Source organism: Urocitellus parryii (genome assembly GCF_045843805.1).
Source record: "Urocitellus parryii isolate mUroPar1 chromosome 13 unlocalized genomic scaffold, mUroPar1.hap1 SUPER_13_unloc_12, whole genome shotgun sequence".
Classification (NCBI taxonomy): domain Eukaryota; kingdom Metazoa; phylum Chordata; class Mammalia; order Rodentia; family Sciuridae; genus Urocitellus; species Urocitellus parryii.
This window is the reverse complement of record NW_027551764.1, coordinates 1,087,257-1,111,710: the sequence shown is the minus strand read 5'-3', so window position 1 is coordinate 1,111,710 and position 24,454 is coordinate 1,087,257. Positions and strand designations below refer to the sequence as shown.

At 41.5% G+C, this 24,454-nt stretch overlaps 2 pseudogenes; both read left to right on the top strand.

The window, feature by feature from the left end:
* Positions 1–13: 13 nt before the first annotated feature.
* LOC144251357 (prostacyclin synthase pseudogene) lies at positions 14–1,006 on the top strand (annotated as a pseudogene).
* Positions 1,007–10,444: 9,438 nt separating this feature from the next.
* Positions 10,445–12,202, top strand: LOC144251361 (coiled-coil domain-containing protein 120 pseudogene; annotated as a pseudogene).
* The last annotated feature ends 12,252 nt before the right edge of the window (positions 12,203–24,454 follow it).

Sequence of the window (24,454 nt, the reverse complement as noted above, 5' to 3'; positions counted from 1 at the left end):
GAGAGACGCCGCCAGCTTCCTCGCTAGGATGAAGGAAAAGCACAGGGACATCTTTACCGTGCTGGTGGGGGGCCGGCACGTGACCGTGCTCCTGGACCCCCACTCCTACGAGAGGGTGGCGTGGGAGCCGCGCTCCCGGCTGGACTTCCACTCGTATGCCGCCTTCCTCATGGAGAGGATCTTCGACGTGCAGCTCCCGCACTACAGCCCCACGGAGGAGAAGGCCCGGATGAGACCGACACTCGTCCACAGAGACCTGCAGGCGCTCACGGAAGCCATGTTCACCAACCTCCGCTCCGTCCTCCTGGGCGACGCCACGGAAGGGGCCAGCGGCTGGCGGGAGGTGGGCCTCCTGGACCTCTGCTACGGCTCTCTGCTCAGAGCCGGCTACCTGACCCTGTATGGAGTGGAGGCGTCCACACGCACCCAGGAGAGCCAGGCCCAGGACAGAGCCCACTCGGCCGACGTCTACCACACCTTCCGCCAGCTGGACCTGATGCTCCCCAAGCTGGCGCGAGGCTCCCTGTCAGTGGGGGATAAGGACCGTGTGTGCAGCGTCAAAGCCCACCTGTGGAAGCTGCTGTCCCCCGTCAGGCTGGCCACGCGGGCCCAGCGGAGCAGCTGGCTGGAGAGCTACCTGCGGCACCTGGAGTAGCTGGGGGCGTCGGAGGAGATGCAGGCGTGGGCCCTGGTGCTGCAGCTGTGGGCCACACAGGGAAACACGGGGCCTGCTGCCTTCTGGCTCCTCCTCTTCCTCCTCAAGAATCCGGAGGCCCTGGCTGCTGTCCGCGGGGAGCTCGAGGGCGTCCTCTGGAGAGCAGAGCAGTCCGGCTCACAGATGACCACCCTCCCGCAGAAGGTCCTAGACAACATGCCCGTGCTCGACAGCGTGCTGGATGAGACCCTCAGGCTCACAGCTGCACCCTTCATCACCCGGGAGGTGGTGGTGGACATGGCTATGCCCATGGCCGATGGGCGGGAATTCTCTCTGCGACGTGGTGTTTAAAAGTTTTGGCAAACTAGGAACAGAAAAAGTTCCTCAGTCTGACAAAGGGAATCTATTAAAAACTTACCAGAAACATAATACTTAGTGACAATACTTAACCACATCCTCAGGAACAAAAGGCGTTTTGTCCATAACATTTCTTTCCATTTGCTACTAAAGATTCAGTGGATGTACTCAGTGAAGGGAGAAAAACAATATTAAAAAGCATACTAACGAAAAAGAAAAAAATAAAATTAACTTTATTTGGAGTAAACATAATCACTTATATTAAAAATCAGACTGAATCTTTTAAAAACTTCTAGAACATACACATAAAAAATCAATTGTATATATAGTAGACATGAACGTTCATCAATAGAAATTTTAAAATGATGTCATTCTGTTGTGACCCAATCGCTCAGAAAACAATCTCAGTCCGATTTTTGTCCAAACTGGAGAGTCTTTATTTAGCTACCTGGCAACTGCTCCCTGCAGGACCCAAACTGTATCTGCCAGGAACAGCGCCTGGTCCAAGTTCTATGGGGTTCATAAGGGGAAAAAAATCACACCCTCTAAAATGTACGTGCAAGCAAGCAAGAAGGACACAGAAGCTAAAGTTAGCAATCAGCCAGCCAACGCATATAACTACATTCTTATTCCGAATACATCTAGTACAAAAATAACTTGTACAAAAAAATAAGTTATATAACTAGGGTTACATCTAGGTCACTATGGTGGAACTTCAAAATGGAGTCACTCAGTCTAGGCTTTTGTTGTTGTTGTTGTTGTTTGTTTGTTTTAGTTGTCAGTAGACTTTATTTATATGCCTCACACATGCTAGGTAAGCGCTCCACCATAGAACACAACCCCAGCCCAAGGCTAACTTCTGTTAAATACAGCCAGGATAACTTAACATTACTTATCCTGTGATCTTACCTTGTTGTAGCTATTAACCTCCTACATTTTATAGGGTGCTTACTGAGCTGAGCCATAATCTAGGTTGAGTTATAACAATTCAAGAAAGCATCAACAATATAAAATGTGTAGGAATAAATTTTACAAACAGCATTCAATGAAAGACGGCAGGTGGGACTCACAGCGCAGGTGCAGGAGCGCCTACCCACGAGGTCCCCTTGCAGCTTTCCTAAAAGTGCATGGGCTGCAGGGAGCTCTGGGAAGAACGGATGAGCTTGACTGAGGCCCGCCGCTGGGCGTCGCTGCCAGTGCTCTGTTTCCAGTTTGGTTGCAGTGTCCTTCGGATCCTGCTTCTGTCCTTGAAGTCCAGAGTGCTGCAGAAGGATGCAGAGCAGGAGTCGCAGATGAGGGCAGAGATCCAGGATATGCACCAAGAGCTTTCCACGGTCAACACAATGGACGAGTTTGCCAGATTGGTTCGAAATGAATCATATGTCTAAATATTAAAGATAAAATAATATTATTTCCAGAAGAAACAAGGAAAAAATTTTGAGATCTTAAAGTAAGCAAATATTTCTTGCATAGAACTCCAAGATAATAAAACACAGAAGAAAGGAAATCCATAAACTAGAATTTACCAAAATTAACATTTCTACTCTTTCACAGAGCATTTATGATTAAGAGAATAAAAATAGTAGATATGATTAGAGAAAATACTTGCCAATAACAAAATAATATACGAAGAACTCTTAGAATCCAATAATAGGAATCAAACAAACATTTTAAAAAGCTACTAGGATTTGAATAGTCACTTCACAGTAGAAAATAAAAGAAAATGCCTATCAACATCAAAAAGATTCTTGGCTTCATAGTCAATGGGGAAAATGCAAACAAAATGCACAATGGATACAACTACACACCTACTAGAATGGCTGAGGTTTAAAGGAGTGATGATTGCAAGAGTTTATTGGCAATAACCCTGAACTGGAAACAAGTAAAAGAGGTCAGCCTGGGCAACTTAGCAAAGTTAAATTAAAATTTAAAAATTGTTAACTACTATACAGGGGACTAGAATTAAGTGCAAGAACAGGGAAAAATCACAGAATTATCATGCAGGATGAAGAAAACCTAACTAAAATAATAATACATACTGTGTGATTCTGAACCGGATCCCATTTAAAATTAATAGCAACTTCCTGCAAACTGCTTTTCTGCATCTCGAATTTGCTCATGCTGAGAATAAAAATGAAAAAACAAAAACAAAAACAAAACAAAACTACCTGACCCCTGTGCTGGCCAGGCACCAAGGGGTGGGCTAAACAAAGCCCACTCAGTCTACACATATACATCACTTGCCTGGCTTTAGATATTATAAAATGTAACAGCTTCTGTGTGAACAGCAGAATAACAATCTAGCTGTTTCCCCGAATTCATCTAACTGCATAGAATTCAACTTTCCTTTTTCTATTGTTTGCTTATTTCTTATATGGGCAGGAGGTCCACATCCAGCCAGCAGTGATCCAGGCAGGTTCCCTGGTTTGGGTGCCCACACAATTCTATTTATTTAAAAATTTTTTGAATTATACACTTGTAAAATATGTAATTTATTGCTAGTAAATTACATCTAAACAAATCTATTAGAAAATAAATTTGTTACCATAACAACAAAAATGAAGGGTCATGATGTGCCTCAGGGGTAGAAAGCCTTCTCAGCCTGTAGAAGGCACTGAGTTAGATACCAGTATTATGGAAATTTTCAAAAATGTAAAAATATTAGGTTGTTATAGACCAAGGGCCCACTGTGGAGACAGGGCAGCCAAGGCTATCCTAGGTTACTGGTTCTTGTGATCATACCAAAAAGGTTTCAGAAATGTCAGAGTAGCAGACATGAGTTTATTAGAAGAGCTAAGAAAAAGGAAAGAAGGCAGCACTCTCAAAGGAGAGAGTGGGTCCTCTCAGACAAGAGACAGACAGTATGTACCTCCTACCTTCCTGTATCATTGGAGTTCCCAGGGAATTTGTCAGAGAGTTCTGCCAGGTATACCTCTTAATTTTTGAATGACGCAGGATGACATCAGACTTTCAAGTCCCCACTGTACATAGTTTTACCGGTGCATGGAAGGGAGATTTCTAATCAATTCAAGGCAAATCTGGGTCATTCTGACCTACCCTGACTGGTTCTAATTATCATATTTCCCTGAACTGTGGAATCTGGTATGTGTGAAGTTCATATCCATCCCATCCCAGGGTAACTTGTGTTCACCTTTTTGGCAAGGAGAAGCTTCTCTTTGGGCCTACATTTCTCTAGTAGGTAACCAGTTGTTTGCCCCAGACTGTAACATGTCCTATTCACTTAAGCCAGACAGATCTGCAGGTAAATTGCTTTTTATCTGCAATAAACCATGTGGGGTTTAACACAGGAGGTCCTGCTTACAGAATTATCCCTTTAACCTTATGTACCCACCTCTTAAGTCTGTTTGTTACCTATCAAGTTGATAAGCACTACTGTTTTTCCTGAGTTTAAATTCCCAAAGGAAACTTCTTAAAGGTATTTGTAGCTCTTCTAATATTTTTTCGGTGAAACATTCCCAATTGTCTTGTTTGCTGTAAAAATGAAACAGCAAATGGATAAAACAACTCATTCTGCTCATTCTTTGTGTCACAGGCACAGTTGAAAGCAGGCAGCTAGGAAGAGTGAAGAGCAGGACTGCAGTTCAAAGCACCCTCCTTTACCCTTTCCCATGCTATCTATTGTCATTAGCAGCCTCACCCCTGAGGGGCCAGCTCAGACAGTGCAGCAAGTGTGAGATGGTTTTATAAAGTTCTAAGTATTGTAAGAGGTATTGAGACTAATGAGTATAACAGTTCAGTAATTTAAATGTTTATTTATTTTTAATGGAAGGATTTCAATTAAAAAGAAGCCAGTTGACATGGAAATATCAGTGAAACTTCTTACCTGCAAGAGAAGTGGACATTTTGTATTTAAGTGAAATTATAATGTGCACATTTTAAGAATAAAGAAATCTGGCATTTGAAAAAAATTATACATATATATATATATAATTGGGGGGTGTAGGAAAGCCCTTATCTGGCATGCATTACAAAAAGCTAAAGTATTATAATACAAATAGTACTATAACGAAAATATTAACATTTTATTATCATATTTAAAATACAGATATTAAACTAATATTATAATACAAAGTAACATAATTAATGAAATGCTGTTAAGCTACCCTAGAATTCATGAATTAAAACCAATTGTGTTTTTCTTCATAAAAAATATGTGTATTATTATTTTATTTAGTTTGTTCTTGATTCTATGAAAGTTGTAATAATGAATGTCATCTGGCTAATTTTTTACTCAGCAATATTAGCATTAATATTTATTAGGATTTGTTCACTTTGTATACTTTGATACAACCAGAGATATGAAAAATTGTGCTTTATATGTGTAATATGAGTTGTAATGCATTCTGCTGTCATATATAACAAATCAGAATTTTAATTAATCAATTAATTAATTAATAGAATGTAATGTAGTCATGTATTTCCTAATAAAATGGGTCATTCTGAGAAATGCTTTATTAGGCAAATTTGTTGCCCAAACATCACAGGGTGAATTCAAACCTACCTGCTATAGACAACTCCACAGTTAGGCTATGTAGAGGCACCCCCTCTACACAATCTTTTTTTTTTTTTTTTAAAGAGAGAGAGAATTTTAATATTTATTTTTTAGTTTTTCGGCAGACACAACATCTTTGTTTGTATGTGGTGCTGAGGATCAAACCCGGGCCACACGCATGCCAGGCAAGCGCGCTACCACTTGAGCCAAATCTCCAGCCCCTCTACACAATCTTAATTAAGCTACTCCAGAGACTTTCACCATAATTGTTCTTAGACTATCAGCAAGGATTTCTGCAAAAGAATTCAAATGTGAGTAGGCTTCTTATTTCCTATTGCTCTGTTGCAATAACTAAATTTGACAGTGGGCCTGAAGGAGACCAGCACTCCAGATTCTGAGCACCCCTTTCTAGTTTTTTACAGTATTTATAGGTTCTACAGAGTCATAAAATGATATGTGATTGTTTGTATGAGTTTTCAGGCTGAAGGTGTGTTTACAAAAGCAGAGTGTGATAAGGGATATTGGCTTCTAGCCTTGGGCCAAGCCTTAACAGGGGTGTTTAATTTTAAAGGAAAATATAGTTAGATCCTGGGGAAAGTCCTTTACAATCCAAAAGTTAAGAGTGAATGGTGATAATTAGGTTCCTTGAAAACCAGGGCTGGGGGAACCCAGGACTCTTCCTTTCCCAAGCACTAATTTTCTCAGAGAATGTCCTTGGTTTATTTTTGTATTCAGGACTGGGTTTGTTGCCCACTACTGTAAAAGAAAACAAACAAAAAACTACTATTATGTAGACTTCTGCAAATTGGGAGCCTCTGAACCCCCATTCCTCTACACACTGGGTATAAAGTTCTAAATATGTCTGGACTCAGGGTTCAGAGGGATGAATTGATTTACGTGAAAGTCCTGCTCTGGACCGGCTGCAGCCAATTAACTTGCTTCCTGCTAATTCCTCGGTGTCCAACTTCATGTGTCCTTCATCAACTTGTATTATTCTTGAAGAGAAGGAGGATGGTAGAACATCAATTTCCTGAAGTACCCTTCCCTATTCCCCAAATCTTGGCCAAGTTAAGGGAACAATGGGAATGAGCATGAGTACATATTATATTAAAGGATGCTTATTTTTACTTGGGTTTCCCAAGAATGTGCTCACTTTAGTGTTACCTGTGGAAAGCTGCTTTCTTGTGTATATGCCATGCTCTTTGTGATGCCTGTCCCAACTGCACAAGACAAACTATTACTCTCACTGCTTCTGTAGCCTGGCTTACAAAACCCCTCTCCATGTGGTAAGTGATGCAGAACTGAGGGCTCTGTGGAGGGGAAAGTCCACTAGGTCAGCCAGCTGCCATTGAACAAAGACTCAAGAGGGACTGAGATGCTTTTTTTCTGGAATTACATCGGGAGGATCTGAGGTGTTAGTTGGCAAAGCATCTCAAGGGTCAGATGTTACCCCTGGAGCTTCCCTATAAGTGTCTCTCAACAAACCTTATATCTCATTTCCCACCCCGGGGTATCTTCTTTGAACACTTGGAAACCTGTCCCACTTCCCGAGCCCAACTGGATTGTGGGTTTTAGAAGGTGGCCACCATCATACATGCAGTCGATTATTGACTAAAAAGTTGTCCTGTGGCACATGATCGTGTAAAGGCATAGTTTGTGACAACTTTGAGGTTGTTGTTTGTTACTCAGCATAATTTCTTTGAGGTCCATTAAAATATTTACATGTATCAATAGTTCATCCCTTTTTAAGACTAAGTAGTATTCTATGGTATTGATGTACCTTAGTTTATATATTCACTTATTCAGAAAAATTTTGGTTATTGCCTTTTTGAGGCTATTACAAATAAAATTGCTGTGAACAACCATGTGCAAATTGTTGCATGGATTAAATTTTAGTATCACTGAGATTAATGCCCAGGAGTGAAATTACTAGAAAAACCCCATTCGGACATGGTATATAGTTCTTTTATTATTATTTTTTTTAATTCTGAGTGCTAATGTTTGTTAACAATTAGTACATCTATGTCCATGAGAGTTATTGGACTATCAATTTCTTTGGATACTCTTTTTGACATGAGGGAAATACTAGTTTTATGAAATTAATTCAGATTTTTCTTTCCTATTTATTTTCTAAAGAGACTATGTAGGCTGTTGTTATTTCTTTAAATAATAGGTAAAATTTTTCAGTGCAACTATTTGGTGCTAAATGTTCTTTTTCAGATGTTTTTAATATTCTGAATTAAATTTCCTCAATAGATGTAGGACCATTCAAAATTACCTATTTCTTTTTGGGGGAGTTGTAATAGTTTCTATTTTTCATGAAATTTATGCATTTTCTCTAAAATGTCACATTTAAATGGGTGGAGTTTAGTTTTGTAATAAACTGACAAACTGATGAATGACTGTACCACTTTGCAATCCCACCAGTAAAGAACGAGAGTACCTGTTGCTCTATATTCTCCCAGAATTTTGTCTTATCTGTGTTTTGGATTTTTTACCATTCCAATAAGTGCATAGTGGTACCTCATTTTATTTTAATTTGCAATTCCCCATTGATGAATAATGTTGAATGTCTTATATGTTACTTTGCCATCTATATATCTTCTCTGATACAATGTCTGTTCAGATGATTTTGCTCATTACTTAATCAGGTGGTGGTTGTTGTCATTGTGCGTATAAGTTTGTGTTGATCTTGAACAGTTCTTTGCATATTTTGGGTAAGCTTCTATTATCACATTTGTCTTGCACAAATATTATTTACCACTGTGACTTCACATTCATTCTTTTGATGTTTATTTCATTCCTGCTAATTTTTAAAATCTGCTCTTAGTCATACACAGTGTATTTTTATTACTTTATATTATTTTAGTTTTTATCTATGAAATTTCACCTTGTATTTTTTGATATCTTCTTTGACTTGATTGTAACTTTTTTATGGCCTTCTTCAGTAATGCTATAATTTTCTAATTTTTGTCAGTTTTAACTGATTGTATTTTCTACTGATTATCCTTCTATTTTCTCTTTGTTTGCATACCTGATGATTTTTTTTGGCAGTTTTAATTTTTCTTTTTTTTGTGTGTATGTGTGTGTGTGTGTGTGTGTTGGATAATGTGGTAATCCTATAAATATGCAAATATTGAACTTTGGATTGGGACACAATAATTACTTGAAAATCATTTTATCCTCTGTTAATTTTTCCCCACTGCTCAGGATTAACCATGATTCTTTGCCATCTATATATCATGGTTCATCTGTTTTCCATTCTTGATGGAAGAAATGGACATTGTTCTTGCCCCTGTGTCAGGGTCAGTGATCACTTCATCATGTCAGATGGTTCTTTTCTGACCTTGGGTAGTTTTCTAACACACATGTGCTAACCGGTAATGACAGGCCTTTTAACTTGATTTCCACCCACTTGTACTGCTTCACACTACTTCATTTACTCTCTGCCTCACTTACAGATGTGCAGCTCCCACAGTCCTAGGTTTTCTGAACTCCAGATTTGTATTCTGAGCTCAAATATTGCTTTTTATGTGGGATCTCACAATTTTCTCTCAAATGCTTTTTAATACCTTGAAAGTGTTTTGTTGTTTGTAATAACTTAAAAAAAAATCCTCTTAAAGTTATCTTTCCCAGTTGTTAATCACTGCATGGGAACATGAGCTCTAATTCTTTGTTTTTACCACAAGATTTCCATTGGTGGGAGCAATTGATAAATTTCTGTTTGGGTACTTATGGACCGTGGCTTGAGCCTGGATGAGCAGTATGCATCTGTCACCTGATGGACCATTTGGTGCCCCTAATTTGTGACCCTTAATTGCAGCATCTTAATGATTTACTATAATTTTGTTGAACATTTATTAATCATTGTCTACAAACTCATCTCTTAGGATCTGTCTTCAAGAATGACATTTAAGTGAATGTCCATTATTCTGTGTAAATTTCTGTCAGTTTTCCTGTCATGTTATTCACATAGAAATGTCACATATTGAAAGAAACTTGGTAAATGCAAAATAACATTTCCAGAGAATACTGCAACATCCTAAATACTAAAATTAATTTCCCATTTTTTTTTCTGATTTTGCTTATAAATATTTTAGTGCTGAAAATTTAAGTAAAGAATCTTCCATAACTGAAATTCTAAAATTTACGAAGACATTGACTTAAGCATGTCATTGCTTTTAAGAGAATACTTTCTTTCACTGTTATGTCTATTTAATTTTGGGTGTTAGTGCAATACTATAAATTGGAATTTTATCTGGCTCCTAAAAGTCATCTTGACTATCAAATATTCATTATTTCTAGGATTATAATTCAAGAACAAATTAATTAGATGTCCACGGATTGAACTTTCTTGCAGAACATTATATTTATCAGAAAAGTATTTGATAAACAACTAAACTAGCTCTATCCACTCTTCACTAGCTCTGGGATATTAAAAATTTAAAAAGGAGGCACTTCGTCTCTGCCGCTGCAGTGGTCTGGCGCTCCACTCCCATTTCCCTCAGGGTCGCGTGCTCAGCGGTGGAGGTGGTGGTGCTGCTGAGAGCGGATGCACTGAGTTAAAGGTGGGGGTCGGGGGTCCGCAGCTGGCGGAGGGGCCAGTACACCTCTCCCATGCTCAGCACGCCCCCCATCTTGCCTCCACAGCTAACAGTCGCGGGGCCGAATGCGGCCCACCAAAAGAGGGCGGAAGGGGACTACCAGGGCTCAGTGAGGGAGGGGGCGCCCACTGTTCCTGCTGGCCTACACGGACCCCGTCTACGTCACGGTGCAAGGACCCTAGGTAAGACTCCTGGCTGTGGCCCATGGCCTCTGAGTAAGTAGACTTACAGACTTACACCTGTAAGTCTGCCCAGCTTCCCACTTGCTGTGTTCCCACTCAATGGGAAGAGAACCAATACCTTGTCCACCATCAGCCACCGCCTCCTGACAGCACCAGGATGGAAGTCAAAGGTCAGCTGATCAGCTCTCCTACCTTCACTGCTCAGCAGCCCCTTCGGGGAGGCTGCCCCCCAGGCGAATTCAGAGCGTCTGAGGGGGAGAGGGAGGCGCTGCTTGACGGGCAGCGGGCCCTGCAAGAGGCCCTGAGCCTGAAACTTCAGGATCTCCGAAAAGTGTGTCTCCAGGAGGCGGAGCTTACTGGCCAGCTGCCCCCTTAGTGCCCCCTGAAACTTGGTGAACCGCCCCAGTTGGTGCGCGGTGGGCCGGGGCAGCCCGTGCCTACCCTCCACTGCATCCTAACCCAGCGCACCACTCCTTGAGCCCTGTTGAGGAGCTGGAAGGGGAGGTGTAGGTGCTACAGCAGATCCGCAGCCGCTGCCCTATGCTTGGCCCCAGCCCCTGAGCTATGTGGTGAACAGCTGCGACGCTGGCGCCAATTATAGGCGGATGCACTGAGGAGGCTGCATGTGTTGGAGGAGCAGTGGGGGGCGTCGGGGCCCGCCTTGGCCTCCCAGTTTTCCCTCCGCAGCCACTGCCGCTGTCTGCAAGGGCACCCAGGGAGTCTGCCTGGGCACACGCCTAGCTCATCTCAGCCAAGAAGATGAAGTTCTACACTCTGAGAGCAGCTCCCTCTCAGAGTCTGGGGCCAGCCATGATAATGAGGAACCCCGTGGCTGCTTCTCTCTGGCAGTATCTGGGGGCGGGGAGGAGCCCTGAGCAGCTAACCCCGCGGAAACCACCTCCATTAGATCTTTATGGGGATCTGAAGAGCAGGAGGAACTCTATGACCAGCCCCATCAGCCCCACACGCTCCCTGCCCAGGAGTGCCTCCAAAGTTTTGAGGGGCGAAGTGTGCCTTCCACTCGGGGCGCTGGCCCTCAGCTCTGCAAGCCCGAAGGCCTCCATTCTCAACAGCGGTCTAGCAGCCAGGGCACGCCCTGCTTCAGATCACGCCACCCTCTTTGCAGCTCTCACTGGCTGCAGCAACAGCTTTGAGGCCCTGGTGGTGGACTGGGATGCTGCTGGGGGAGCTGGCTCTCTGCCTGCTCCTCTGGCTCCGCCTGCCACTGGCCCACCAGTCTGACAGAGCAATGGGGTGCTGTATGAGCGCCCCCAACCACCCCTGCCTTCTCCTCTTGCACAGCAGGGTCCTCAGACCTAGCTCAGCTGCTCCTGCTTCCCGCGGAAGCCCCTCTCCCACCTGTATGTGGGGACTTCCTTTTGGACTATTCCTTGGACCCTTGGACCGGGGCTTGCCCGCAGGGACAGGCTGGGGGGAGCTGCTGCCTGCAGCTGAGGTCCCAGGACCACTCTCCCGCCCGGTGGGCTCCTCCTCACCATGCTCCCTGGTCCACCACCTATGTATGCAGCTGACAGCAGCAGCCCCCTTCTTGGCAGCAAGAACCCCCAACCCATGCCACCCATACCAAGCCCTGTGGCCTGCCCCTGGAGGCTGCTGAGGGTCCAGAGGTACACCAGAACCCTCTGCTATGGATCTCCCTATCCACCCATATCACCCTGACTGGTGAGCGCAGTGGCCACAAGAACCTTGCCCTGGAGGAGCTGGGCCTATGCTCCCTTATGGGGGCCCACTACACCCATCCTTCCTCCATGCCCGCTGCTATTAAGTGGGCCACGTGCCTTACAGGGCCCCCAGCCAGGCTTTAGTGTGGCACTCCGGGAGTTTCAATGCACCCCCTGTGTCCAGCAGGTATGGGGGGTGCTTTTACTGATGAGTAGGGGTCTCTTGAAGCAATTGGTGAAGATATTCAGGCCAGGGATCAGCTAGTCATGATAGTTAATGACTGGGACCACAAGGAAACTAGCTGCAGTGTTGGCACAGGTCATTTCCAGGTGTGACCTGCATTAGTCCTTGGGGTCCTGGTAGAAGGGGATCTTGGGCACTGGTAGTAGTTCCTTACCATATCATAGAAGGAGTGCGGGTTAGCTAGAAATGAGCCTTGAAGCTAGGGTGCTGGGAGGAAGGGACATCATATGCCCTCACCTTTCTCTTCCTGCTTTCCTGTGCTTGCCTCGTTTATGAGACTCTTTTTCTCTGTGTAATGTCTGTCTTTTCCTCTCTCTTTTCTTTCTTCCCCACCCTGTCCTCCAGATTCTTGCTGTCCCCTTCTAAAGATACTACCAGACTTCCTGTACCCCACCCTGCCCCCAGCTAAAGGCTCCTTTAAGTGATCTGCACTATAGGGGAACCAGTCTTCCAGTTCTGACCCCCAGGCCCCATGGACACTGGTCTTACCCCTTCTGATTTGCACCTTGTTGGTCTGGGCATGGCTCCAGTCCTGGGAGCACACAGCCGACCTCACTGAGCCCTGGGATGTGGTTGTTCTCAGTGCTGGGCTGGGCGCCAACCTGATCTTCCAAGGTCCCTGGCTCCCCAAGGACCCAGGAATGTGTCTGCTACCTTGCTTCTCTCACAATGGGGAATGGGGGACTTCAGCCAGCTTCAAGGAGAGTGAATGATGCAATAGGGATTCCAATCCCCTTCCTCCATTTCTGTTTACAGTTGTGATTTTAGTATTCACTGTCTTTGCCCCAATACTAGGCATTTTATAAAAGGGAAACTGTGAGCTCATCCTGGTTGGGTTCATTCCTGTCCCCCTGCCCAACCTGTTCTGTTCAGGTCCACCCCCTCCACAATGTTAGGATCCTTTTGGGGGGTAGTCAGGAGACTCTGTTGTGAATAGAAATCCCTGCCACCCCTCAAACCAGGGCAGTTTGGATTTCTGCCCACATTTGGAAGGATTAAATTCTGGATGGGGTACTCTATCCCTCTCTGTGCTGATCATCCCCAATCATGAGGCCCTGTAGGAGGCTAACAAGGGGCAGAGCCATTGGGTATGTTGCATCCTAGGATGTTTTGGTGGTCGAACCTGGTATCTGGTAGATGCCAATACAATCCTGAGGTGACCTCTGGCCACGGCCACAGGCCTCGTCACATCCTCCTTGGCTTTCCTTCCATTCACTACTTTTTAAACAACACAGGCTGTGTTTTCTATGATACCTGTCTGTGACTTTCTGAGCTGGGGGTTCCCCTACCTCTTTTACCTAGTGTTAAAACTTTTCTTTTTGTACCAGTGGATCTGGGACCAAGACACTACTGGAAGGAGAGTTCTATAATAAATGTGTATACTGAAAAAAAGAAAAAAGAAAGAAAAGAAAAAAGGGGGGGGGGTACTGGGCTGGGATTGTGGCTCAGCCACAGAGCACTTGCATAGCACTTTCGAGACACTGGGTTCGATCCTCAGCACCATATAAAAATAAATAAATATATAAAATAAAGGTATTGTGTTCAACTACAACTGAACAAAATATTTTTTTTAAAAAAGAGGGGGATACTTAAAATGCTCTTTTTTAAAATATATCTTTATTTTTGTTTATTCATTTTTATGTGGTGCTGAGGATCGAACCCAGGGTCTCATGCGTGAGAGGTGAGTGCTCTACTGCTGAGCCACAACCCTAGCCCCTAAAATGCTATTTTTAATGTTTTTCATAGCCCTGAATTTCAAGATTTGAGAATTATTTTGACATTGAGGATTGTTTTTTCTGAAGCAAATTAAATATTTCCAGCTGGTGTGTTTTGATTTTTACCTCCACTTATGACTAAAAGAGAGCAATTATACATTTTATTGTTTTTTTCTGTGATGAAAGGGTGATGTTTGAGTTGCTTGTGAAAACATGTGGTGCTCAGCTTGCTGTCTGTCTGCATCATGGATGCTCATGTGGCAGATACAGAGCCTGATGCACTGAATGCTTTGTCTTTGGTTTTATCAAGATAAAAACCCAGTGCAACCTTGATTCTGAGAAAAAAGTGAGATTACAGAGAAAACTGAGTGAAGCCATTTTTTCCCCAAAGGGGTAGAAAGTATATAAATATATGTGTTTATATATATTTAAAGTATATAATATATATATTTAAATATATATATTTAAATATAAAATATTTAAGTATAAAATATAAATATATTTAAGTGTATATTTAAATATGGACATATATTTAAATAAGCTAACATTTCTCATTTTATCAAGTGAAACCAGATAGGCTTCACACACTCAAGCCAAAAAAATTAAAGGATTTGATTTTGTAATAATTTAAGACCTTTGATCCAAAACAATGTGCTCTCTCTTTCAAAACAATTTCTTCTAAAGACCATGTATGATGACAAGTATTCTGCCTGGTCTCATAACTCATTTTCTACATACAGATAGCAATTATACTTTAAAGACTTGCATTGGTAAACATAATTATGCAATAAAATATGAACTTTTTCCAAGTTTGTTTCCAGTTTCAATAATCTGACATTGTCATTTTTAAGTCTGTAAGGGCTTTGAAGGGGACTCTATGATTCTTTTTCACATTATTTTCTGAACACATTTTGATCAGGCTATGACCAGGTTGTCACAGATGCATGATTTCCTTCTTCTAACTCCAACTGGAGCATTAGTTTATTCTACATGTGAAACCACTGAAATAATCTAACTTTGTGAGTGACATTTGCATACTCAATCTCCTTGTTAGGCAGAGGAGGAAATACAAGTCAGGTTGTTTAAGGGATTTACCCAAGATGATGAGAGGACTGCTATATAACTTCACAGGTGTGTAAATTTCCTAACGTGGCTGCACCATATTGCCATGATCGTAGTGACTTAAAACAAATTTCTTATATTACAGTTTAAGTGTTCAGAATCCTGGAGCCAGTTTTCTGACCTTCAATCAAGAAGTCCACAAGGCTGCCTTCCTTCTGGAGGCTCCAGGGAAGAAGCTGTTTCTCACCTTTTTCAGAGTCCACCTGCTATCCTTGGCTTATGACCAGATCTTCCACCTTCAAAGGAAGTCACTACACCCTTTGCATCTGTCATCACTTCTCTTTTTTCTGACATGTTTCTGTCTTATAAGGACTCTTGTGATCACATTGAACCACCCTGGATAATTCACTATTTTCATACTACCTTAAGATTCTTAATTTGCTGTGTAAAGTCCCTTTTACCAGAGTCACAGATTCCAGACCCACAGATTCCAGACCTAGCACACAGACATCTTTGGGGAATACATTATTCTCTCTAATTTAATAGGTAATTTTTCCATGTGGACATTTTTTTCATTAAATAATATTACAGATTATACTTTATCACTGCATCAGCAAAAAGACAAATATAACTCAGGCCTGATTTATTACAATATATTCATCATTATGACAGCTTCATTTTTCTTCTGATTTAGAAAGAAAGAAAAATTAAACCATTTCATTGACTATTGTACCTACCAGATAGGTAGGCCCTGGAGGACTAAGATAAAGGGACTCAGATGTTTGAATTTTCTCTTTCTTATTCTTTCACTCACTTCCATAGGCCTCTTTGTAAGTGTCAGAGCCAAACTGTGTAGGTAATTACATGCTACTTTGGAAAGATCACCACATGTGGCTCCTTTCAATATGATTAAAAGTCCACTCATCAATGCAGTTTTCTTGATCCTGTTGCTGGGGAGCTATATAGACAACAGCTTGCTGTCTGACACTCAGGAATGACACCATCATATCAACACAGTTTCATCTTCATGAACAAGTACTTTTGCCTGAGAGTTTCACAGATCATGCCTCCAGCCTCCATGCTCTTTTGAGTGTTCCAGCTATGTAAGATCCAGAGAGAAATTTATATATCCTCTGAGGTAAAGATCTACCTGCATCCTTTCTTCACACTGCTGCTACTTTCTCTAGCCCATGAAATTGAATGACATTATGGAACTATGTGGCACATTGTAATAGAGACTGTTGGCCAATGTCCTCCCAAGTGAAGGGTCAGCCAGAGGACCCCAGGCCACAGCTACACAACATGCTCATAGTTCCATGTCTCAGCAACCTACCTTCACACAAGGAGCTACCTGCATCATGTTATGAGACTGTCTGTCTCATGGATACACATAATAGAGTGTAGAATACTTTTAGGATGTCTGAAACACTGTCTTGAGCCAGTTTTGAGGTCCTGGCCAGAGGCTTGTCCATTTCCCTTCCTGAGCACACAACTTAGTCCATAACCAATCTCCTCCCTTTCTGAGCAATCATACTCTGGGCTATTATTTCCCTCGTCACCGCAGGGTCAGGTAACAGACCACTAGGGACAGCCCTTGTGCCCCAGAGCCCACTGGCATTATTCAAACTCGTCCTAAATCAGCTTCCTCTCCTTCATCTGTTCCTTCCCATAGAAACCACATAAAGGAGCTTGGCCACAGTTCCCCTCCCTTCCTCTGCATGGACACCTCACCCTAGGGGACTCCTGAGTGGTCCTTGGTGAGGCATGGCCCTCCCCAAGTATGCCTCAATGGCAGTTCTAGTCTTCAACCATTTGTTGTCCCACACTGCCACAGTCATAAGACTTGTAATACACAGATAGGTCTTTACAAACACGACCCACTGAAACCTGGCACTGAGTGAACTGAATAGTCCAAAGAGCTCAATGAAACCAAGTTAAGTCCAGGAATGCAGCAATAGAATTGGTGAGCTAAAATACAGAAACTGTCATATAGACAGTGAGGCATTTAGAATGCAAACACAAAATAAGATATATTTATATAAAGAGTTAATGAATGAGAGCTGGTTCCTATTCTGTCCTATAGGAATATAAATGCTCACTTATTCCATATTAGTTACATATGAAAAGCTTTGTAAGTACTATCTCATGTAATCCTCAATATAGGCACACAGGTTTAGAGGTCTTATATTTTTATTAACAGATTTAGAAATTGAAGCTCAAGAAAATTAACTGTCTAAAGTAACAAAGTAGTAAGACACATAGACATATTTTCAATTGTATTCTGCCTGAGTCTTGTCATATCTATAATGCAAAATAATGTTTCTTGACTTTCACAAATATTTTTTTGAAAAAGATTCAAAAGAAATACAGAAATTGAAAAGTTTGCTTAAAAGAGAGTAAATTGGAAAATTTACTGGGTTTTTTTAGTGAGGTAGGTGGGCAGGAAGAGCTCTCAGCATTTTTAGAGTCATGTCAAGGGCTATGAAGTTGATATGTTGTGTTAGTTACTTAAAATTCAGGGAAAAATGAAGCCTCTCAAGTGCAAGGGGGAGGTGGCACCTTGATCTCAGTTTTGTCCACGCTACTTTCAACCAACTAATTTTGACCTTGCCAACTTTACTTTTAGGATGTCATAGTGAAGATATGTGTGTCATAACAGTGATTGTAGTTTACTTATAGCAAATCCCCATTTCCCCCAAAAAAATTAATATACATCAGATTTTATGAAAATGTGGATGCCAAATTTGAGGACTGAAAAGGAGTGAGACATCTCTGTTACAGAGGCTGGGTAATGTAGAGAAGAGTTAGTCAATGGCCTTTAGAGAGTTTATATTTTTATAATTTCAAATTGAAAACTAGCTACATAGGACTCTCTTCTTTGAAGGTACACTCATATTCATACCCAATTCAATTTAAGGAGGCATTTGTCTGGTGAAAATTTAAAATGCATATATTATAGTGGTGCACTGCAAAATAAATCAGAGAGATAAAAAGCTCCAACTCTCCAATTTTTCAGGAGAGTCAGCCTCTGACTCCACTTCAAGTTGTGCATAACATTTTTTTTTCCATCTAACAACATCTTTGCTATAAATTTTTACTTTCTCTCTCTCTAAGGAATCATTTTTGCACCACTGATTCTCCCTTTAATTCCATATCCATATGGGTGAAACAAACTTACAAATGTCTTACTTATTAGGAAAAATGTCTTTTAGAAGTCTGTATGTCTGACTTTCTAATAAGATAATGATTGTTCTTTAGTTTGGCAGTCCCTTTTGAAATAAAATTTTAAATGACTTGATAAAGTGATCACAAAAATATATATCATTATGTTGAATAATTATTTGCTTGCTGCTTTTAAGATTTTTTTGTTATTGATTTTTGACAAAGTCTCCTTCTAAGAATATTAAGGTATTAGGTATTTTTGAGGTCCTGGCCAAAAATACTTCTAAGAAGCATTATATATTAAGGTATTAATTATTTTTGAAAACCACTTAAGGCAAGCTAGAAGTCTCTACATAGAGTTGTTAATCTGTTCTTGAGCACTCTTAGCTACTATCACTTTAAATTCTTTAAGTATTGCTTCTGCTTTAATATCTGTCTTCTTTCCTATTGCAACTCTAGACACATATCTTTAAAAATGTTGGGCATTTCCAGCATGTTTCTTATGATTTTGTTTTTTTCTCTCTTTATTTTCTCTGTGTTTCATTTAAGATATTTTTATTCATCTGCCTTCTTTTTCTATAATCCAGTAAAAATCTGATATTAAACTCATCTACTATTATAGTTTTTTATGGATTTTTTTTTATTTCTAGAGTATCCATTTGATTTGTATAAATTCTAGTACTCATAAAAATCTTCTATTTCTTCTCTTCTTCTTAAACCTATAGATCAGTTGTTTTAAAGTCCTTCTATATCACAGTCCATGGCTGGCTCCTCTTTGACTGTTTCTACTGCTGCTTTTTGTCTTGGTTATCAGTTATGTTGTCTCACCTCTTCACCACCCTGCAGTTTGACAGTGTGCTAGGTATTTTCTCAGAGGATCTCAATGATCAATTATACTATTGAGGTTTTCTTTCCTTTATTAAGGCATAAATAGCAGAGGCTAATATTCCTACATTCAGCATCGGGGAAATACTCAAAAATGAAATAATCTGACACCCAGAAAACTTCTTCATAAAAGTCAAAGACCAAGAAGCCCAATTTATTGTTTAATGAGCATTAAATTAGCCTGCAGTGGACTTCATGGGAAATCCACAAAAAGCATTGCAAAGACAGGAAGAAATCTCACCCCCTTTGAAGCCAGAATTAGAGAGGCAGATAGGCAAGGGTCAGATCCAGAGAATGGAGGGATTTAAATGTTAATTCCTTCAGACCCTTCCTCCACCCTCATCAAGAACCTGCCCCTGCTCCACACGTTGCTAAGGTGACTGTCCCAGGAATTGCCCCTCTCTAAAGGGAGTTGTAAAAGTTGTTAATTAATGTGTCTTGGGCTTCTCCATCTGGCCTTTCCCCCTGTCCATCTGCTTTTCACCTTTTGGCCTTCCTACTGAACTTCTCCTGGACCTAGCCACTTAAGCAGGAAGGAGAAAGATAGGGGAAGAGAGCAGGAGAACAAAGGAAGCCAAGGACATATAAAAAGGCAAAACACCCTCCTTTCTTGGGATACCAGGAAGGAGAAAGATAAGGGGGGAAAGGCAGGGGAACAAAGGAAGCCTAGGACATATAAAAAAGGCAGAACACCTCATTTCTTGAAATACCATGATACCAGCTATGGCCCCCTTCTCCCTCGCGGGAGAAGTCTATGTTACTCCTTTTTAAATAAACCCTGCTTCATATGCTTGCCTCGGCATGCTTCTCTAATATTCAAACTTCAACATGTGGGGAAGCAGGACCAATAACCAGTGGTATCACCAGTAGCTCAGGAGACTGAGGCAGAAGGATGTCAAGTTCACAGCCAGTTTCAGCAAAGTAAGGCCCTAAGCAACTTAGTGAGACCCTATATGAAGATAAAATAAATGAAAAAAAAATCAGTAGTTAACAATCAGTTGTTAAGTGCCTCTGGGCTCAATCCCTGGTGGTGGTGGTGGGGGGGAACCTAGAAAGACTTTATTCCATTGAAGCCAAACAGGCAGTTAGTATAGATAGGTAAATCAAGTTAGGTTGGATCCAGGAGACCAATTTTGAATGAGTCTGGCAGTTGGAAATTGTTCCCTGAGGGATTGAAATATTAATTCCTTAAGAGCCCTTCCTGCATCCTTATTGAGAACATGCCCCTGCTACAGCTTATTGCCAGGGTAACCAGTCCCCTGAATTATCCCTCCCTACAGGGAGCCTTAAGTTTGTTAAGGCTGCTCCATCCTGCCCTTTCCCCTTCAGCCCACCTGTTTCTCAAATTTTGGCCAGCCCACTAAGCAGCATTTCCTAGGCCTAGTCATGTACGCAGGAAGGAGAAATATTAGGGGAAAAGGGCAGGAGAACAAAGGAAGCCTAAGACATAAAAAGGGCAGAACAGCTCGCTTCTTGGGATACCCGCTATGCCCCTCTTCTCCCTCCTGGAAGAAGTCTATGTTAACCCTTTTTAAAATAAACCCTGCTTTATATGCTTTAGTTGGCATCTTCTCTAATGTTCAAACTTCAACATGTGAGGAAGTAGGACTTACTGATGAAAAACCAGCCTCTACCTCAGAGCAAAGCCTGTCCAAGGAAGGGACATCACCTTTGTCCTTGGAAAAACCCACAGAGCACTCCTAGGCACATTCTCACTGTGCTAAGTTGTTATCTACAAATAACAGAAGAGACCTGCTGCGCCAGGTGTCCCTGAGTCAGTCAGGCTAGGTGGGGATCCATAGCAACCCCCTAGCAGCCACCAATCAGCATGAGACAGGAAAATACCTGGGATGCCAGATGACCCTCCCAGTAGTTTATGGTGGTTGATAACATGTTGGGAAACCATGTAGTTCAGCACTTACACCCCTCTTGGCTTAAACCAATCAGTTCAAATGAATACCCCTTTTGTACTGACCACTCACCCCTCCCCAACTTGTTCCTGCCAGTGAATGTGCTAATCATGTTTTAGAGTTGTTATTTGATTTCCCCGCAGTGTGTGATGATTTGTTAAGAGATGCTATGATGTATGTGAAGTCCCTGCCTTCTCCAAAGAATGTATAAAACTGCTGCAAACCCTGGGCTTGGGGCCTCTCAGTGTCACCAGTTGCTGTGTGTGGGCGGGGAGGACCAAGCTAGCTCGCAATAAACACCTCTTTGCTGCTTACATTGATCTTGGTCTCTGGTGGTCTTTTGGGGATTCCGAATTCGAGCATAACACTGATAATCGACAGTATCACCATCAGCTATGACTCTAGTCCTATTTTGAAAGTTTTGTCCATTTTCTCTTGCCTACCAGTGATCTTTGGCTGGGCCATGATCTGCTCCTCAGCCAGTGCTCAGAACTGGCAAAAACCCTGGGGAACAACAGTTGCCCCCAGCTTGCCCTGGAATGACCATAATAGTTGAAAATTCTACTTCTCCTGGTCTTTCTGGTTTCTGTGGCTTTCTAACACCTTTAAAAACTACATTGTTTGTGGTGTTGATGTTTACCGGTGACCCGAGTCCTTGGGGAATGCTGAAGTATAACACCAAAGAAGCACACCGAGGCAAGTTTAGAGTGGAGAGTAGAAGCTTTATTAAAGCAGAAAAGACTTCTCCTGGAGGAAGAAGGGGACCCAAAAGGTGGAATAAAGAATTGTATGCAAGAGAGAGAGAGAGAGAGAGAGAGAGAGAGAGAGAGCGCTCATGTATAATGGCATAATTTGGTGTGAACATACTTTATATACAGAGTTATAAAAAATTGTGCTGTGAATGGATAATTATGAATGTAATGCACTCCACTATTGTCATGTATTGAAGAAATAAAGAAAAAAAGAAAAAGAAAAAAAGATGACAAAAAGAAAAAAAAAGTGGAATCCATGGAAGGGGGAGGTCTTCCCTCTTTTAAAGTTAAGGTCTTCTTTTACCTTTCCCACACTCCTGCCCTTATTTCTCATTATCCTTCAGTGATAGGATGCAATTGGGAAGGCCCAAAAGGTGGGAGATACGAGGGCTGGAGGAGTAATCTGGGCAGGAAGGGCCTGGGGCAGCTTTGATTAGCACCTCCCTGTTTGCTTGGAGCTACTTCATTAACATTTCCTTAGGATGGGCTCTGGGCCTTCAGGACATTAACACTTCAATATCCCCAAGTGCTGCTCTGCTTTCCTGGATTCCATTCTTAATAATGGCCTCCATTTTATTTATGTTACTCCAAATTAGACCCGTTTTACCTAACTACACTAACTACCTATCTGTAAATCTGGCTTCATTGACATGGACAACTTTCTCTAGTTGCTGGCAGGGTGCCCCCATGCTGTGCTGGGATATGCTTGTGGGCAGAAGGGTCTTCTCAGATTGTTTGATAAGGCTTCAGCTTTAATTTCTAACACCGAACTTGTCTTCTGGTCACAAAATGCAGTGATCCATATTTCTCCAGTAATCTGTAACTATTAGTTTTTCAAAAAAGAAAAAGAAAAAAAAAGTTCTTTCCTTTTGCTCAAAGTGCCCTCTATCTTGAAAAGAGGTAGTTTCTATCTACTTTTGTAAGGGTCCGGTGAAATGTCAGAGGAAGAGACCACACGAGAGACTGGCTCCATGCAATTGGCAAAAGGGGATTTATTGATTCAGCATCCTGAGGTTCCAGGCTCACTCAGGAAGATAGAGCAGCCCAGAGCCCAGAGCAGAGGTCAAGCAGAGCTTAAGTACACTTTTTGGAGAGGGGGGGGGCTTTGCATACATCAGAACAAATCATCATGAGGCACGGGGAAAATTGAACAACAACTCTGAGACATGATTAGTACATTCATTGGCGGGAACAGTCTGGGCAGGGGTGATTGGTCACTCCTAAGCGGGGTACACATTTAAACTGATTGGTTTTGTGGCCTGGATGCTTACGTGCCAAGCTACTTGGAGCCCTTAGCTAATAAACAACCGGGGAATCAATGGAAATATTTACTGGGCAGTTCCAGTATTGTCCTAACAGCTACAGAGATTACAGGTTCCAGGGGTTGCAGAGGAATTTTAACAATACCTGGTCTATTACTTTTTAGACCAGGCCTTGCAATTTAGAAACTTTACAATGCCCAGTCTTTTACACTTTAACTCAGGCTTTTACAGCTTAGAATCAGCTTAGAAATTTTACCTTTACACTTTCATTTCCATCCTGGACACAGGGACCTCAATTCACAAATCTCTGTGACATTGTACACTTCACAACTTTCCAGCCAAATATTTTTTCTGTTTATAAATAAATTGTTTACAGATTCCTTATGAGATGTGAAAAATGGAAAAAAAAAAGAGGATTCCTTTTCTTTTCCTATCAAGCAGGAGGAATTCTATAATGTGATAATAACATCCTAAGTTATTTTTTGTTATGTCTGTGATACTATTTTGCAATAAAAAGTTTGCTGCATGGTTTAAAATAGCTTAAAATTTTTTATATATATTTAACAAGTTATAATCACCTATACAGATTAAATGAAGAGTAGACTGCAAGAAATACACACTCTGAAGTACAAAGATTTAAAACAACTTTGATATGTCAGAGGTCACTTTAGAGACAAATAATTCCTCCATTATTAATTTATCCATTCACTCATACAGGAATTAATCAGTCCTTCGTTAAACCTTAATGACCACTGATTGTTTCGATCTTGTTGGAAAAAATGATTACTAGCCATTTGCATGTGACTTTGGAAGACAACAGACATTCTCATAGAGTAACTAGAAAATTAGAAATCAGCTCATCCAAATGGGAGAAATTAGGATGGTAAGAGGAAAATATGAGACTCATAACTCCAACTGTTTCTATTACCGTATGAACAAACATGATGTGGGACCAAATAGAGTTAATCTGCTTTGTGTATCATAGCTTTTGATTATTAAACTACAGTTTAGTTGAAAGTAAACAGCATAAATAACAGAGATTGGGATAAATAATACCAATAGCTTGTTGTCTACTCTGCAGACACATTTGTATGCTGTGAAGTATGAAATTATGAGTCTTTGTAGTAAGAAAAGTCATCAAATCTCCAGCTAACAGAAAGAGAAAACCATGTTTGTTTTCATTATTTAAAACCAGAGCAGGTGAGAGTCCAACCTCTAAGAAGCCCCAGCAGTTCCCTGGTTAGGACAAGTCTAGCTAGCAGTGGGATGCTAATGAACTAATTGTTGTTTCACCACAACAAACAGAATGAGTTGTGGAAAAGCAAGGTGGGCTGTGACTCACCAAGGTGCAATCATCAGTCATTTGCTTACATTTTTATTCTCTCCACATAATCCCAACACCACTTGACTTTCAGTTATTCTGGTTCAATAATGCCCCTGGTTGGGCTGGGGATGTGGCTCAAGCAGTA